The following is a 14,059-nucleotide window of genomic DNA, read 5'->3' as shown; positions in this document are numbered from 1 at the left end:
TTTTGATGGGGTTAGAAGTTTTGGAATGGGCTGATTTTTGGTGATGACGATCTCCTAACCGTAGAGATCATCCTCACCAAAAATCAGCTAATTCCAAAAGTTCTAACTCAAGTTTTGAAAAATGTTTTGCCAAAAAGTTTGCTAAAAAGTTTGCCATTGAACGTGACCCATTATATATATATATAGGGGGCGGTTCAAGGGCCATATGAGAAAACATATGAAAAAACTTTCGTTTTTCAAAATAAGAGTTAGAGGTTTTGGATTAAGCTGATTTTTTGCAAGGATGGTCACTATGATAAAAAGATCATCCTCACAAAAAATCAGCTCAATCAGAAACTTCTAAATCCATCAAAGTGATTTACAAATTAGTGATAAAAATTGATAAAAATCAACGGTCCACATTCTAAATCACTTTTAATGGGGTTAGAAGTTTCAGATTGGGCTGATTTTTTTTTTTTTTTTTTTTTTTTTGCGGATGATCTTCCCATCATAGGGATCATCCACACAAAAAATCAGCTCAATCCAAAATTTCTAACCCATATTTTAAAATTTATTAAAAACGAAAGTTTTACATATGTTTTCTTCATATGGCCCTTGAACCTGACCTATATATATATATATATATATATAGGATCAGGTTCAAACGACTACCATTTCAACACATATATAGACAACGTGTTTTGTCTTATATGGGCAAAAATGTTTGGAATGGGCTGATTTTTTGTGAGGATGATCTCTGTGGTGAGGAGATCATCCTTGCCAAAAATCAGCTCATTCCAAAACTTCTAGACCGTCCAATTTTTGTAAATCAATTTTGATGGGATTACAAGTTTTGGAATGGGATGATTTTTTGCCAGGATGATCCCCTCATCACAGAGATCATCCTCACAAAAAATCAGCTCAGTCCAAACATTTTTTCCCATATAAGACAAACACGTTGTCTATATGTGTGTCGCAATGTGTGTTGCAGGAACCCGACCCATATATATATATATGGGTCCCTATCCGTGGCCAACAGTTTGGCAAACACTTTTTCAAAACATGGGTTAGAGGTCTTGGAATGGGCTGATTTTTGGTGAGGATGATCTCTACGGTGAGGAGATCATCCTCACCAAAAATCAGCTCATTCCAAAACTTCTAGCCCCATTTTACAAGTTGAAAAATCGTGAACCGTCCATTTTTTGTAAACCATTTTTGGTGAGGTTAGAAGTTTTGGAATGGGCTGATTTTTGGTGATGATGATCTCCTCACCCATAGAGATCATCCTCACCAAAAATCAGCCCATTCCAAGACCTTTAACCCATGTTTTGAAAAATGTGTTTGCCAAAATGTTTGCCAAACTGTTGGCCATTGAACGCTACTCTATATATATATATATGGGGGGCGTTCAGCAACAAACATTTTGGCAAAACATTTTTCAAAACATGGGTTAGAGGTCTTGGAATGTGCTGATTTTTGGTGATGATGTGTCTTCTACGGTGAGGAGATCATCCTCACCAAAAATCAGCCCATTCCAAAACTTCTAACCCCAGTTTACAAGTTGAAAAATCATGAACCGTCCATTTTTTGTAACCACTTTTGATGGGGTTAGAAGTTTTGGAATGGGCTGATTTTTGGTGATGATGATCTCCTCACCGTAGAGATCATCCTCACCAAAAATCAGCTCATTCCACAACCTCTAACCCATGTTTTGCCAAAACGTTTGTTGCTGAACATTTCACGATATATATATATGGGTCAGGTTCAAAGGACAACCATTTCTACACACATATAGACAACGTGTTTTGTCTTATATGGGCAAAAATATTTGGAATGGACTGATTTTTTGTGAGGATGATCTCTGTGATGAGGGGATCATCCTGGCAAAAAATCATCGAATTCCAAAACTTGTAACCCCATCAAAATTGATTTACAAAAATTGGACGGTCTAGAAGTTTCATAATGAGCTGATTTTTGGCAAGGATGATCTCCTCATCACAGAGATCATCCTCACAAAAAATCAGTCCATTCCAAACATTTTTGCCCATATAAGACAAAACACGTTGTCTATATGTGTGTAGAAATGGTTGTCCTTTGAACCTGACCCTATATATATATATAGAGTAGCGTTCAATGGCCAACAGTTTGGCAAACATTTTGGCAAACACATTTTTCAAAACATGGGTTAGAGGTCTTGGAATGGGCTGATTTTTGGTGAGGATGATCCTATGGTGAGGAGATCATCATCACCAAAAATCAGCTCATTCCAAAACTTCTAACCTCATCAAAAATGGTTTACAAAATGGACGGTTCACGATTTTTCAACTTGTAAAATGGGGCTAGAAGTTTTGGAATGAGCTGATTTTTGGTGAGGATGATCTCCTCACCGTAGAGATCATCCTCACCAAAAATCAGCCCATTCCAAGACCTCTAACCCATGTTTTGAAAAAGTGTGCCAAAATGTTTGCCAAACTGTTGGCCACGAATAGGGACCCATATAGATATATATATATATATATATATTATATATATATATATCGTGAAATCTAGAAGGTTATGTTATAGGATTCCCCGTGTGGGCACAATAATGATGTTAGAAGAGTTAATTGATGTTGAGAGAGAATATATAATATTTATTTGATTTGAAAAATATGAGTATTTATAGGTATTTAATCTTTTAATAGAATGTGTGTCCCACTTCAATGTTTTTTGGGTAACAAACTTGATATGTATAGTAAGGTTCCTTATCTATCAAAATTAAAAAATCAATTGAAGTTCCACTCTATACAAGAAATAAGATTTATTGAGGCAGATCTTCCCACTTCATTATAGATCAAAATTGCTGCAATCTATGACATTTATTCGAAGTTAATTTTTTTTTTTTTTTTAGAAGGCAAAATAGGTCTATAGAGGTGTATATAACCAAAGATACACTCACTTATATAGAGAGATTTACATGGTTATTTTTGTTGTGGATAATGGATAACCTCAAGGGATTTGCAGGGTTATCTTGTTATAGATTCACACAACAATCTAGTCATCTAGGATAACATTCAATATTCCCCCTCAAGTACAGTTGTCCTTTAGTGAAATTGAGCTTATCATGTAATATGCAAAAGCGAGAAGTGTATACACCCCATTTTTACATCTGTCTTATTTGATAATCCATCACCCAGTTGCTGTGAATTCCTAATGATAAGCACAAAATATATGAAAATTCGAAAACCTTTAAGAGCTATTTTCTCGATTTTCTTTAATTATTTCTCAATCTTCGTTATTTCATCTTCTTCCTTCTTAGTACACTCGATGAAGGAATTACGCATAATCAGGATCACCACACTCTACACCCGATATTTCAAGTAAGTACGCTTAGGTTCGTCAAGAATTTTGACAACATAGAGACCTCCCCACACTAAAAAAAAGGGAACTCGAGACTTATAAATAACCGCATCGGGACACAAATAAGACTCGCTCCGAAGTTTGTAAAAATTGACAAAATGATGAAAATATCCCTCATGAGTTCCACTCCTCTAAAATGTCTCAAAAGTATTGTTATTACTCTCAGAATGTAATGAGACTAAAATCGATGAAAATAGAAAAGTTTACAAAGAATTGAAAAAATTATTAAAATATCCCTTGACATCGACTTTTACTTAGAAATCTCGATTCCTAGGAAATGTGACTAAAATAAACTTTCAACAATATTCATACATATCAAGAAAACTCAGACACCCCACATTTACGAGAACAAAAAAAATTTCACATAAAATGACGATTTCCACCATGTGAAATGATACTAATCGATCACATAAAATGATAATTTTTAATGGAACGAGTCCTATCGACCATGATGAGACAATAAAATTGGATATCGGACCTTCATCAATTATACCTTTAATTTTTACTTAGTACACGTCGATGTGAAAATGGAATGTTAAATCAAAATAAGAGTGCCAATAGTATTAAAATTGATCAATCAATTCTAAAAATTGACACACCAAGCTAATCAATTGCTGATCAATTAATTAAACCAATTCGCAAACCATATTAAGGATTCTAGACCAATCAACGGATTAAATTTTAATTTTCAATCAAAATTGTCGTTCGGCCAATGAGATCAAAAACCACCAATAAAGACAAATTAGGCCTAAGTCATCAAATTACCATGCGGGTCACAAGAAGCATAGGATCACCCTCCCCTACACTCACGTGATTCTTTAAAAAAAAAAAAAGATAGAAAATAAAAATATGAGTTTTAGAAACCCATACCTATTCTAAGGAAAAGAGGTGGATCAAATAAAAAGGGAAACTTTATGTTTATCCTTTCATTAAAGGGTCTAAAAGCAAGAAGAGTTTGGCCAATCAAGAGGAGGGGAAGAAGAGAAAAAAAAAGAGGAAAAACCTCCATCTCTCTCCCGTCTCTATCTTCGTTTTCCCCTCTTAACTGTTTTTTGACTGTTATATATGAAAGAAAGGTTAAGAGGGGGAAACAAAGATAGAGACGTGAGAGAGATGGAGGTTTTTACCCACCCATGGGTTGCCTAAGTGGTAAAGGTGAGCACGTGAAATGTGGGTTAGGCGCATGTCACAAGTTCGATTCCTCTCTTGGGTTTTTCTCATGATTTAACTGGGGGACCATGGTGATGAGTTGCTCTGATAGTTCTCCCCGAGATTAGTTGTGGTGCATGCAAGCTGGTCCGGACACTCGGTTAGCAAAAAAAAAAGACTAGTGATTTTTCAACTCAACCAGACAGCCAGACTCAAAACTCACCGACATGTCACGTGCAAAAAACCATAGATTCTTTCTCTTGGGATACACAACTGGAGATGTCAGGCATGAAATTAAAAATGACATGTCAACTTATATTAACCTCTCAAAACTAAAATTAAAAATTAAAAATTAAAAAATATATGTATAAATCACAAGATTTTGGCAAGAAATTCATGATGAGGGATTTAAGTTGTTTTATATTAAGGCAGATTTACCAAAACATGCACAACTTTTCTTTTATTTACCAAAACGGTACACTGTAGCAATTAATTCCGAAAACGGTAAATTTACCGTTTTTGGAATTAATTTTTTTTACCAAAACGGTAAAAACAGTAAAATGTATTTTTTTATACCAAAAATGCCCTTTTTTATTTTTTGACTGAAATTACAAAAATAAAATTGATTTCGGTAAAAAAAAATTATAAATACATATGATTGTTGGATTACCGAAAGAGAGTGAATCTTTTTAGTTGGATTTTCATTTTTTTAAGGTTAAAATTGTAAATATATATGTAAAACCAAAAAAGGGTATTTTCGGTATGAAAAAAAATATTTTACTGTTTTTACCGTTTTGGTAAAAAATATTAATTCCGAAAACGGTAAATTTACCATTTTCGGAATTAATTGCTACAGTGTACCGTTTTCGGAATTAATTTCGAAAACTCTACCGTTTTGGTAAATTATTCTTATATTAATCTGTCAATGTACAAATGTAAATTTAAAATAGAAGAAGAGGACGACAATTTATGGGGAAAAACATTAGGAGATTTTAGCTAGAGAAAGATGAAGAAGGATTTAGCAATTTGCGTAATTTTATATTAACATCTCAAAAATAAAATTAAAAATTAAAATAAAATTAAAATATATATATATCAGGAGATTTAGGCTATAAATCCATGAAGAGGGAAATAGGTATAATTCTATATTAATCTCTTAATGCACAAAAAATAATATTAAAAATTAAAAATTAAAAAAGAATAAGATGGTGACGATTTTTTTGGAGAAATATCATGAGATTTCGACTAGAGATCGATGAAGAGGCATTTAGCCATTTAGGTCATTTTAAATTATTCTCTAAAAAAAAATTAAAAATTAAAAAATTAAATTATATCAAGATATTTAGGTTAGCAATCCATGAATAGGGATTTTGGTAGTTTTGTATTCACCTCCCAACGCACAAAAACAAATTAAAATAGAAGATGACCATGACTTTTTGGGAGAAACATCAGGAGATTTTAGCTAGATATCGATGAAGGGAGATTTAGCCCTTTAGGTCATTTTATATTTACCTCTAAAAGGTCAAATTAAAAATTAATATATATATATATAGGGTCACATTCCGTATACCCCTATTACGACTCACATTGCGACACACCGTTTTGTCTTATATGGGCAAAAATGTTTGGAATGGGCTGATTTTTTGTGAGGATGATCTCTATGGTGAGGAGATCATCTTTGCCAAAAATCAGCTCATTATGAAACTTCTAGACCGTCCAATTTTTGTTGAAAAATTATAAACCGTCCAATTTTTGTAAATCAATTTTGATGGGGTTAGAAGTTTTGGAATGGGATGATTTTTTGCCAGGATGATCCCCTCATCACAGAGATCATCCTCACAAAAAATCAGCCTATTCCAAACATTTTTGCCCATATAAGACAAAACGGTGTATCGCAATGTGAGTCGTAATAGGGGTCGTAATAACGCTGTCCATATATATATATATATATATATATATATAATCCTAGCCAACATTCTAGACAAAGCATTTTGTCTTATATGGGTTAAAAATTTTGAAATGGGTTGATTTTTTGTGAGGATGATCCCTATGATGAGAAAATCATTGTCATAAAAAAATCAGTAAATTCTGAAATTTCTAACCCTAGTTTATAAGATGAAGAATCGTGAACCGTCAATTTTTAATCACTTTTCATGGGGTTAGAAGTTTCAGAATTGACTGATTTTTTGTGAGGATGATCTACTAACTATAGAGATCATCCTCACAAAAAATCATTCCATTTCAAAACTTTTTAGTCATATAAGACAAAACTTTGTCTAAAATGTTGGCTATGATTTTGTCAAAAGAACGCTACCGTATATATATATATATATATGGGTCAGGTTCAAACAACAACCATTGCAACACACATATAGACAACGTGTTTTGTCTTATATGGGCAAAAATATTTGGAATGTGCTGATTTTTGTGAGGATGATCTCTGTGGTGAGGAGATCATCCTTGCCAAAAATCAGCTCATTACGAAACTTCTAGACCGTCCAATTTTTATTGAAAAATTATAGACCGTCCAATTTTTGTAAATCAATTTTAATGGGGTTACAAGTTTTGAAATGGGATGATTTTTTGCCAGGATGATCCCCTCATCACAGAGATCATCCTCACAAAAAATCAGTCCATTTCAAACATTTTTGCCCATATAAGACAAACACGTTGCCTATATGTGTGTCGCAATGTGTGTTGCAGGAACCCGACCCATATATATATATATATATATATATATAGGGTCCCTTTCAGCAACAAACATTTTGACAAACATTTTGGCAAAACATTTTTCAAAACATGGGTTAGAGATCTTGGAATGAGCTGATTTTTGGTGAGGATGATCTCTACGGTGAGGAGATCATCCTCACCAAAAATCAGCCCATTCCAAAACTTCTAGCCCCATGTTTACAAGTTGAAAAATCGTGGACCGTCCATTTTTTGTAAACCATTTTGATGGGGTTAGAAGTTTTGGAATTGGCTGATTTTTGGTGATGACGATCTCCTCATCGTAGAGATCATCCTCACCAAAAATCAGCCCATTTCAAAACCTCTAACCCATGTTTTTAAAATGTTTTGCCAAAATGTTTGTCAAAATGTTTGTTGCTGAACATTTCCCATATATATATATGTGGGGATGCTTTCCAAAGACAAACAAACCCACTTACATCTCTACAAACTGTAGAGGTTGTTCGATTTAGCAAAGATCTGCGGTCCAGATCTAACTTGTGTTTACAATCGGTGCAAACAAATGAAGTTTTGGAAATTAGAATCACCTCCCTCTTCGACAAAAATAAATCGACAGATTGCAGAGATCGTCTTCTTCCTCGTTCCTCTTCTCAACTTCATCTTTTTCCTCTTCTCAAATAATAACTCATCATTTACAAAAATAGATAAACCTCTCAACTACGTCTTCTTCCTCATTCCTCCTCTCTTATCTCTACTAACGAACAACGACGATGACAAATTCGATCTGCTCCTCTTCCTCTTCGTTTCCAACAAGATTTTGGTCCTCTAAAATTTGTCTTCATCGTTCTTCACGAATCATTTGACAGCGTCTTCCTCTTCAACAAAGTCAAATCTGCGATTAAGATCGATTTGAACATCTAAAATCTAGAGTTATTGTTTTGAAATTTCGGCTTCTTCATTGTTTCAATGGTAAGAAATCAACCCTTAATTAGTTTTTATTTTTTTATTTTTTATTTTATTTCATGTTCTGAATTCCAGTATACCTTGAAATTGTTATATCAGTCTCTGTTACTCCATACAATTTTTTGTATGAAAATTAGTTTTTATGTTTTAATTTTTTTTTATTTCATGTTTTGATAGCAACATCCGACTGCATGTTAGGTACTGTAATGAGATTGTTGTTAAGAGTAGAAATTTTTTTAAAGTGTTTTGATACTTTACCATGAAATTCATTTCAGGAAAAATTGGGTATGGCATAGTCAGTAAAGCTCTAGCATACAAGTTACCATTTGTCTTTGTCTGCAGAGATTATTTCAATGAAGAGCCATTCTTAAGAAATACGCTTGAGGTACAATTTTTTATTTAAACAGTTTTACCAAGGTGATGTTGAGATGATTAAGAGGGATTTTCTCACTGGACATCTTACCTTCAATGTGCAATTAGTCTGAAACCATGCTATGAGTGTGGCTTTAATGGTGGTGAGGTATGCGTCTTTTTTTGTCTCTTTTTTCTTAGTTCTTTTTTATGTAAATTTTGTAGTTTATTTTTATGGTTCTTCTGCACTTGTGGAGGAGTTGAGTATTCGTGTTTCATTTTATACAGATCTTCTTAGGTTTTCTATTGAAAAGGATTTTGGAGTTGAAGTGGAAGCTATAGGGGACAGGCCTACGCTGTTTTTGAAGTCTCTTATGTGTATCTCAGGTATGTGGCACCTGAATATGCAAATTCGGGATTGTTAAATGAGAAGTAAGATATTTACAGTTCTGAGAATCAGAATTTCAAGTAAAAAACCAGGGGGAATTTTGGACTTATCATGCTTTCAATGAATTGTTGGCTGATTGAATGCATGTAGAAGGATTGAAATCCATGTAAGACTAATGCTGAAGAGTTATTAAAGTCTCATGTCTAAACCTCTAAATTGTTTTAGTTTTTTAAGATTTGTACTTGTACCCTTTTCTTTCCTCTTCACTTCTGAAATGAATTATAATCTGGTACAACGGTGCCGGATTCTTCGGAGTTTCAGTCACTTGAAGATGGTATTGTCGTTCCTCTTGACAAATCAAAGGAGCAACGAAGTGCCAAGGTACTGCACTTTGTATTAGGGATTTAATGTTGTGTGGTATTGTAGTTACCAGTAACAATCTCTAAGTTTTACATTTTACTTGTAGATGAAGAAGTTCAGAAAGCTTTCTGAGTTGTGGTTGTAATAAAAGGTAACTTCATGTGTGCACCTCTCTCTCTCTCTCTCTCTCTCTATCTCTCTCTTTTAAGAGTTGTGGTTGAGTTTCAGAATGACCGTGATCTGCCTTTGAGCAAATGTAGTTTGATCCATTCAATTGTGTGCACTTGCTCCTCTTCCTCTTCGTTTCCAACAAGATTTGGGTCCTCTAAAGTTTGTCTTCATCGTTCTTCACGAATCGTTTGACAGCGTAGGAAAATAATTTCTTGTATTTGATTTAATTTTGTGACGCAAAAAATTTACAATTATTTTATTATTATTTTTTAAATTAAGATACGGAAGAAAAAAAAATTAACTTATATACACAGCATCATCTCCTATAAGAGTATGTTATGTATTACTGCTATTAATGTAGGAAATTTAATTAAACTGTAACAAGTATCATGTTATGGATTATGAGAATTTGCTTAGTTTAGAAATACAAAGTCCTAATGATTATTAGAGATTGTGAAGATTAATTTATGGTGAATATGGTGAAAGTTGAGATGTACTTCTTTTGTTTTTAAGGCTTGATTATTATTATTTTTTTTCTGGTGCTGAATTTGCATGACCAATTGTGAGCATATAAGCTTCGAGGAATTGGCATCGCACAACTTCAACTTATAATCATGTGAGAAGCAAATTGCAAGTATGTAAGCTTCAAGGATTTGCCAACACACAACTTCGACTTGCAATGACGTGAGAAGCAAATATACTTTTTTTGGACAGTCCTCAAGAAAATAATTCCCTTGAATGCTTGGAAATATATTTCTAGTTTATTTTTTCTATAGACTAAGAAAAATAATTGGATTCTTAGCCTTGTAGTGATCATGGAGATCATATGGGATGAAACATGACTGATAGGTGTGATTTAGCTTAAAAGAAACTAAGTACCGTTGAAGCTTGGCATAGGATCAATTTAGTGCACTTGAGACGTATGAGGATCCGATCAACCTTTGGTACATCCACCAAACAAAAGGAAAATTGCTTTACAGCTATACTGCATTCAAAAGCTTACATACTATAGACAAACAAACCAATTATCTCTCTTTCTTCTTCTTCTACTTCTTTATAAGTTTCTCGAAATTCATGTTTTTGAAGATCTATTGAATGGATTTAGATGAGATCCAGTGTCACCTTCTATTCTTACACATGGTGAGAGTGATAGAGAGAGAGAGGTGTTGTGTAGCAGAGGGATTCGTTCAACTTTTATTGATTGATTGATTCAGCAACAAAATATGGCATTTGATTGACTGTCAGCTTTCAACTTGGCAAGCCAAACACGCTTGCTACGCCCGACCAACATTTTTGGCACATTCAGCGCCTTCCCACAGTAAAAACAAACAGAGCAATGGAGAATTTAAATGTAGGCAGCCCAGACTCAAACACAAACGGGTGTGGATCTGGATCTGAAGCTTGGTAAGTCATTTTCCTTGTGAACTTATTTTAATGTCAAGCTAGGGATGTCAACGGGTTGGTTTTAGTTGGATTCCTAAAAGAATTGGAATCAAAATTGGTCAATTTTATTGGTTTTGGTTATTTTTAGTTCTGGTTTCAATTCTCAAACTTATGGGGTTGGAACAAAATATGACTGCAACCTGGGCAGGTTGGAGGGTCAAGCCAGGTTCAATACAAGTTGTAGAACCCTCAACCCGAGTTCAACTCAATCCGACCATTGGGTTAGTGCTCATTTACCCAAGCTCAACCCTAAATTGAGCTTCTAAAATCAGGTTGAGCACAGTTAGCTCAACTTAGATAATTTTGGGCGGGTTGGACAAGTTGGGCTCATTGAGAAAGTCTATTTCAATTTCATCAATACATAAATTTTGTTTTATATCTTAAAAAAGAAATACAATATAAAAAATAAATTTGCACAAAACCTCCAGATCCACAAATTTTTATGTCATAATTTTTTCTCTTAGTTTTACAAATATATTTAAGAAGAGAAAATTAATAATTTTTTGATAAATAAATAAAAATATTTATATGTAAATTTATAGCATCGAGTTCGGGTTGACTAGAGTTGCCCGGAGCCTCAACCCGAATTCAATTCAGGTTGAGATTTCCTAGCCTAGGCTCAACTCATTTTTCATATAATCCAATCTAGGCTCACCCGTCAATCGGGTTGAGCCCAGGTTGAGTTCGGGTTAAACCACCCAAGTTATAAGCCTAAAACAAAATCATAGAAAAAAATTTCTTCGTAAATGATTGAATTATTTATTTTTATCGGTTTTAATTTAGAATCAATTCAGTTCCAAGTCCAACAAAAAGGGATCCAAAATCAGGGTTTCCAATTCCAGATAAATAGATACCCATTGACTACTCACCTCATGCACAAGGTTTTTCTCCTAGTTATTTGTTCTTTGAGCATCCCTAGAGAATATCCTCCCATCTCAGGCATTGATTTAGCGGAAAGCCTCGAACCTGAACTTCATTTGAGTCATAGCTTCAAGTGTACATCGAAATGGTAAGATGATTATGGGGATTCTCTAGACGATGTATACCCCTAGAAGAATCTACTCAGCCGTGTATCTGATGCTTTGTCTCATCTATGAAAACAAAGAAACCAATTTGACTCATTCGAGTCATCTTATCTCGTATTGGAACTCAAGATTTAATCTATTTTTTAATCAAAATATATTTAAGTATCTATAATTATTACTTTTTCTAACTATAAGGTTACTTAATTCAAGGACTTTTAGCATAAAAATTTCATAAGTTTATGGCAACGGCAAAAAATGGCCACACTTTTTTTTAATACTCAAAATAGGAACTCATTTTTTTTTTTTTGTACATAAATGCCCCCACCTACAATTCTTTTAAATAAAACCATGAAAAATATTCTTCTAAATTATAATTTCCTCCCTCCCTAACCTCTCATTCCATTGAAATAGAGAGAAATTTATTTTCTCTACTAAAAGGTCATTGGGCTGACCTACTAGGCTCTCAATTCGAGGAACAATAGTGAACCTTGTAGATCTACCCACTCTTGTGTTAGATATCCTTGATCTATTAGAGCTTTCCACCAAACGTTATCACTTTTTCTTCTATTTCTTTCAATTTTTTAAAATCATTTATATATTCTTATAATATATTTCTCCTCAATAGTTTTACAAACCGAAAATGATAGCAAAAAAATTTGATTTTGCAAAATTTTTAAGCTTTTGTTCATAAAATTTAACTAGTGTCAAACTTCAACTTTGGAATGTATTATACTGTAGAGAATCAATGTTACCTATCGTTGAGGTTCGATGCTGTAGAGCATTTTTCACGTACAGAACCTTCTGATATTCTTATTCGTCGAGGTTCGACGATAGGTAATGTTGAGCCTCGAAGTATAATATATTCCAGTGTCGATGTTCACCACTAAGTAAATTTTATGAACAAAACCTTTAAAATTCCATAAAATCAATTTGTTTTTTAAAAGAAAGAAATGGAGGAGAGAGTGATTTTCTTTAGTGGAAAGCTCCAATACATCATGAATCAAACAGACAGTGGACAGATCTATAAGGTTCACTATCATTCTTCAAATTTAAAAGTTAAATCATCATATTCTATTTTTCTTCAAAATTCCTTTCCAATAATACATTTCAGGATACTAATGTTGGATGAAAGATTGAAATAGGAATAGATTTCATGGACAACTCAAATTAAAAAATAAAAAATAAAAAAATTTGGTCTTGATCCAAGGTGTTGAAGATGGATGACCACTGAACTCCCTGATTTAAAATTAAAATTCAACGATGAAAAATAATTTAATTTTTTTTTTCAAAGTTCATAGTATTTTGTCACGTCTCCATCCCTGTTGCATCAGATCTTGTTCATCTTTTCTAAGTTAGTAGGTAAAGTTTTCTGTCCGCATCTCCATGTGACATTCAAAAACATGATTCGATGCCACAAGGATGTAGAGAACAAAACTTCTATGAACTTTGATTTTGTTTTGTTTTAGAAAGATTATTTTTCATGGTTGAACTTGAATTTGAATTTTAAGTTTCAAAGCTTAGTGACCATTCATGTTAAACACCTTGGATCAAGTTCAAAAAAGATTATTACTATTATTATTATTATTATTATTATTTAATTCTTTTTTCTTTTTGAATATGAGTTTTTTCATGAAATCTAGAGGGCTATGGTGTTGTATTTCCATTATAATAAATCATGTGGGACTGACATCCCTTATAAAGATTTGAAATCTTACTAAGTGGCTAATCCTATTTTTTAAAGTTGCAGCAGTTTTTCCCCTTTTTAAATTGACTAATGATAATCTGCCACTCGTCCTGGCAGTTATAGAACCATAAATCTTTTTCTTGTGTATCCCAAAGCAAAAGATCTATGGTTCTGTGATGGAAGCATACAAAGACCGTCTGAAAAAAGAGCCGACTCTTTTAAATTTCTAGAGTGACCATAAACTGCGACTGATTTTTCAACTTGTAAACATGGGGCTAGAAATTTCGAAATGGGCTGATTTTTGGTGAGGATAATCTCTACGATTAGAAGATCATCCTCACCAAAAATCAGCCCATTCCAAAACTTCTAACTCATGTACGACAAAACATGTTTGGTAAAACGTAGGGTAAAAGTGTAGGGTGTTGAACATTTCCCTATATATATAGGGAAATGGTCAAC

At 33.4% G+C, this 14,059-nt stretch overlaps 1 long non-coding RNA gene across 6 annotated transcripts; it reads left to right on the top strand.

Annotated features, from left to right (window-relative positions):
* Positions 1-7,788: 7,788 nt before the first annotated feature.
* On the top strand, positions 7,789-10,913 carry LOC147384138 (uncharacterized). Of its 6 annotated transcripts, XR_015172401.1 has the most exons (6): positions 7,791-8,184; positions 8,454-8,698; positions 8,818-8,916; positions 9,239-9,298; positions 9,384-9,428; positions 9,506-10,913. It is a non-coding gene; the product is annotated as an uncharacterized LOC147384138 (long non-coding RNA). The 6 variants fall into 6 exon arrangements; XR_015172402.1 differs by having other exon boundaries at positions 7,789-8,184; positions 8,818-9,298; positions 10,554-10,913; XR_015172399.1 differs by having other exon boundaries at positions 7,789-8,184; positions 8,818-9,298.
* Positions 10,914-14,059: the final 3,146 nt, after the last annotated feature.

This window comes from Akebia trifoliata, chromosome 15 (genome assembly GCF_017979445.1).
Source record: "Akebia trifoliata isolate Shusen 1 chromosome 15, ASM1797944v1, whole genome shotgun sequence".
NCBI classification, from domain to species: domain Eukaryota; kingdom Viridiplantae; phylum Streptophyta; class Magnoliopsida; order Ranunculales; family Lardizabalaceae; genus Akebia; species Akebia trifoliata.
Note: the sequence above shows the minus strand (reverse complement) of the source record. Positions and strands in the feature narration are given on the sequence as shown.